The sequence below is a fragment of the Lactuca sativa genome, chromosome 1 (genome assembly GCF_002870075.4).
Source record: "Lactuca sativa cultivar Salinas chromosome 1, Lsat_Salinas_v11, whole genome shotgun sequence".
Lineage (NCBI taxonomy): Eukaryota > Viridiplantae > Streptophyta > Magnoliopsida > Asterales > Asteraceae > Lactuca > Lactuca sativa.
The window spans coordinates 23759107-23764478 of record NC_056623.2 but is presented as its reverse complement, the minus strand read 5'-3'; the positions used below and the strand labels follow the sequence as shown (position 1 = coordinate 23764478).

Genomic DNA, 5372 nt, shown 5'->3' with positions numbered 1-5372 from the left:
AAAACTGTTAATTTTTGACAAAACTTTATATTTATATATATATATATATATATATATATATATATATATATATATATATATATATATATATATATATATATATATATATATATATACACTAGCCGTTTGCCCGCGCAAAGCGGCGGCGGCGAATAGTTTCTTTCAAGCAATTAGTTCCATTCGGAGAAATGTTATATTTCTAAGAACACTTGCACCATTATCGATCGGTTTCACAAAAATAAAAAGTGTAATGCCAAAATAAAAAAATATTGTGGTGGTAGATTCCATGGAGGAAAACGAGATGAAGATTTGAATTAGTCTCCAGTCAACTATTTTATGCAAAAAATTAGGGAACTCCAATTTGAATGAGCTTTTAAATTTCAAATGATTTGTCGAAAAGAAGTGTTTCAGATTTCGAATGCACCAGATAGCAAAGAAGAGATATTTTAGGAGTACAAGTTGGGTCAAAATTGATGAAAATACTAATTCAATCCCTAAAAATAAGGAAATACTAATTTAAATGTGTTCTTAATACTTGTATCTCTAGCATTATCATTTGTAAAATATATATTATAATATTATTATATTAATAGTTGGTTGTACTTTAAGATTAAAAACTTGAACGTCTTAAAAAAAATATTATTATTATATTGATTCTATTTATAGAAATACTAATATTTTTTATAAGGTAGTATATATATATATATATATATATATATATATATATATATATATATATATATATATATATATATATATATATATATATATATATAGTAGACCCACGCAAAGCGGCGGTGACGAATAATTTCTTTGACAATATGTTTTTTTTACAAAAGTGTGATGTTCCAAAGATAGTATATTTCTAAAATAATAGATTCCAACTTTGGCGTCAATTGTGACATGACACATCAAATAATCGATAAAAAGAAAAGGTTTAAGGCGGCACAAAATATGAAATGTGTTAGCCGTTTAAACAAAAATAATAGAATTATATAAAAATACACAAAATATGTAATAACACATGACTGGTTATACATTATTAAGCGCACACCACTTTTTATACACCACGTTTTTTGTATAGACTCCATTAATTTAAAAATTTTTGTTAGACTTTACTAATACTTTTGTATTTGCACGTGAGATCCCTCTGGACAATACACCATATTGTTAGTCATACAAAAATACTGGGTCTAGAAGATAAACATCTACATCGGTGACCAATGGTTAAGAGATTTACAATATATATGTCCATCAACGTCCAAGGTTTTGAGAGAGGGGGGGGGGGGGGGTGTATGTGTGAGGAGGGGGGAGAAGTGGTGCGGTGAATATATATATATATATATATATATATATATATATATATATATATATATATATATATATATATATATATATATTTCCGATCCATCACATTCCTTTTGATGGGCAGTGAATAGTTTTTTTAGAGTAGTTCTTTTTAAGTCATCAAATTTAGAGTTTCGTGTTTTGGGTATTAGGATTTAGGGTTTAAGGTATGGGGTCTCGGTCTAGGGTTAAGAGTTTAGAGTTTAGGGTGCTCAACGTGAAGATGGTGTGGCTGACATTAGATAATGAAAGTTTTTAGTATGTATTATGTAGCCAAAGGTTTTAGAAAGGAATAATAATGTGTTTTTTATATTTATTTATCCACTTAAGATATCAATTGTATATATTTATTTCTTAAAACATGGTAATAAAAAAAAAACTAAAATCAACTATATTTCAAAAAACCAAATTTCAAAAAACCAAAATGTTTGTAGCACAACGGTATCGATGTTGTTTTCCCTCCTAAAGGTTGAGAGTACAAGTCTTGTTGGAGATATGTGTATTCAGATTTGCCGGTAAAAAAAAAACTATCTTTCAAAAACAATATTCATTAAAATAATAACTTTTTCTTTGCTGCATCTAACATTTACGCAATTTTATTTAGAGATAGTAAAAATAATACAAATTTGGAATTTGGTCATTTTTTGATTCGAAGAGATTCTGAAGTTGTTTTTTTTTTCAAATAAAAAATCCTTAAATTTTTAATTAGACATTTAAATTTTATTGATGATCTCCAAATTGTTATAATTACTCAAATTATACTCAAAATGTTGTCATAGCAAAAATAAGTTCTTATAGTTTTTAAGACTTTGAAAAATGTATTGCGAAACTCATAAATATTTTGCAACTTGTAAATTTCAAATTATTTTTTTCATTGAAAAATAGTTCATAACTCAAAACTAAAACTATATTTCACAAGTAACCATGTCTTGCAATTTGTAAATTACCCGTGCAATGTTGCGAGACACTACTTTGTTGTTAAACATTAAGTTGATGTAGAATTTAATAATCGATTTAAGATGTAACTAATTCACTTTGAGCTCTAGCTCATAAAATTATATAATATTACTACATATGAAACACGACCGAGGCCGAATAGTTTCATGACTTTAAACCAATACAACTGATGAGTTTAACTTTATTTCGGCATATTATTTTCATGTGTCTATTACTTTTCTTTTTGGTGGATGACAAACAATTTCATTTCAGAATATAATTGTTTTTCAAAGAACACATGACGTATTAATAATATCATATACTATTAAAAGATATTTATATTCATTGTTGATATTTTGGGTCAAAAATAAAATTAGGTTGCTTTTTTTTTATAAAGTTAAAATATATAATTTTAGATTAAAAGCAAATATATATTGTTGATTTAGTTGGTTTTTTATTACTATTTAAATCATTGAAATTAAAATCACTAATAAAAATCAAAAATAAAATACACACATTCTAGTTTTATTTTTATTTTTAAAATTGAAGTTACCATAATTTTTTAATCAACTTATACCCGTAGATAACACGTTCAAAAACGAATTAACAATACAAAATAAATAAGTAAATTTCTTTCAATAAATAAAAATATTAAAATAGTAATGAAATAGATTTTGTAATAATATATTTATAAATAAAAAACATCATTAAAATAAAATATCAACAACAACAATACAAATTGTATAATCCCTCAATCCTTTCATTTGTATAACTTTCGTGCAAATGTGAACCAAACATTTAAATTTGAATGTTAAAAAAGACTAAAAAAACAATACTTATTATAACCTTACTTTAACCAACGAAGTATTTTATCAACCTGCAATCTTTTCACTTGTACAACTTCCTCCACATGAAAACCAACCAATTAATCTTATTGTTCTAAATACAACATCAAATGACAAAGAGAACAAAAAATATCTGAAAAACAAATAAATATAATAAAATAATTTAATGTTTATCTATTAAACTCCCTTTCATTTCTTGCTAACCAAATTCCAAAGTATCAAACAATTCATATTAGAAAATCATCTTCTTGACTTGGAGCTTGTTTTGCGTTGCAAGAGCTAAAAGCAAAAACCATAAATTTGAAGTTAGCCCTCCTAACCACCAGAACATAATGAATCTCTTGTCAAAATCTTCAACCAAACATGGAAGATCTTTATCAAAATTTGATTATTACATAAGGATAAAACATAGGGGGTTTATTTCAATTGAGCCTGAAGCTTTAAACCAAAAGATTAATCACACAACTTGGGGTAAACTTTGGATTATGTATGATTAGAGAAAAGCCACTTCCTTAAATATAAAAAAAGGCATTGCATTACATTTAATAAAAATGTAGAGTAGGTCAAATAATCATATTAAATCCAAAGCTAAAAGAAACTTCATTATGAATGTGCTTTTGTTCCTACATAACAAAATGAAATGAAACGATTAAACCTCAATCCATGTGTAATTGAGAATATGACTTTAATACTATTTTAATGCACAGTGTGATAACCACTTGAAAGCAGCCAATTAATGGGTATAAAGGAACATACCCAAAAGACTTAACTCAAAACACGTTACTTTTTTTCTTCAAAACAAAATGGGTGGTAATAATGTGAGAATCGATTAATTTTACCTCTTTGAGCATAGAAATGTACTTGAACATAGAAAAGAATAAATATAGGCTACACTAAAAATAAACATCAGAAGCTCAAAGCCTTAGATCTGAATTGGGATTTGTTTGTTGGTTCTTCATTATAACTCACACTTGCAAATCAATAAGATATAAACTAACCTACCAGCAATACTTCCATTTGCGCAACACCTCACACAGTTTATTAAATTGACCATGTTCTTGGTAAATCACACCTGCATAATTGTATTGTCATAAGTATCTAAATTTGCAAGTAAAAAACATAAAAACAAAAATAATTAAAGCTAAATCGGAAAACACAATAGCAAAATACCGAAGACCAGAAATAATAAGAAAACTTAAATCGGAAAAGACAAATAGATAAGGGGAGAAAATTATAGTTTCAAACACCGTACAACCCTCCTTTTGTTTTCGCTTTCCTGTAAAAACAATTTAGGATTCATATCAGTATAGATGACTATGAAAATGAGGAATTGAGACTGAAAATCGAACAAAACCTTCAACACGAACCCCAAACAACACCATATCTACAACATCAATTACTTTTCTTTATTGCTTAACAGATTAACAGTTTCGTCTTCTACTTATCAATGCTTGGCCTCGATCCATTGTACCAATTTCTTGCCTCTAGTCAAGGATAATTACATTCCAAAGTCAAGAATCAAAGAAGAAAAAGACAGTTTAAATCACAATCAAGTTCGAAATATAAAGGGATTATAGTTTTTAACCAACAAAAAGCACAAATTTTTTGTATGATTGAGAGAAAAAAAAAAACATAACATGAGTGAAAGAGAGAGATACCTTTATCATACATGTGACCAAACAAACCAAATACAAACATCAGTAAAAAAAGTTTTTGCTTTCAGGACCTGTAATCACATACATACACGGTTAGAGAAATGGAGAAAGTTTCTTCTGGATCGAGAGAAACCTGTAAATAGGAGGTGTTTACTTGAAAAAATGAAATTCAGTGCAAAAAATAAGAACAGGATGGGAAATATTGTGGAGAGATAGAGAGATTATACGATGGAGAAAAGCTACGCAAGGTATAAGGGAAGGCAACCAAAATACATGGATATTTGCCGAGATTTTAGTATTCAACATAGACTCGATCAACAGGATTTACCGGACAATTCACTTTTGATTCAATTTGATGAGGTTGAGATGGAGATAATCAAGGAATAAAGGTGGCATTGTGAAATTGTACATGATGTTTTATTATTTGTACTCAATATATTATTCTTTTTGAATATTTAAATTTTTATTATTATTATATTAGAGAGTTGTTGTACTTAAAGCTTAATGGTTTGGACGTCTTAAAAAAATATTATTATTATATTCAATCTACTTTTAGAAATAAGGAGATTTCTTTTATAAGATAGTATAT

At 27.1% G+C, this 5372-nt stretch overlaps 1 long non-coding RNA gene across 4 annotated transcripts; it reads right to left on the bottom strand.

Annotated features, from left to right (window-relative positions):
- Nucleotides 1-3194: 3194 nt before the first annotated feature.
- LOC111876242 (uncharacterized) lies at nucleotides 3195-5144 on the bottom strand. 4 transcript variants are annotated; one of them, XR_006186698.2, is made up of 5 exons: nucleotides 4938-5144; nucleotides 4787-4854; nucleotides 4483-4612; nucleotides 4131-4404; nucleotides 3195-3407 (listed from the first exon to the last, which is right to left on the bottom strand). It is a non-coding gene; the product is annotated as an uncharacterized LOC111876242 (long non-coding RNA). The 4 variants fall into 4 exon arrangements; XR_006186700.2 differs by having other exon boundaries at nucleotides 4127-4404; nucleotides 4938-5129; XR_006186699.2 differs by having other exon boundaries at nucleotides 5011-5128.
- Between the last annotated feature and the right edge of the window lie 228 nt (nucleotides 5145-5372).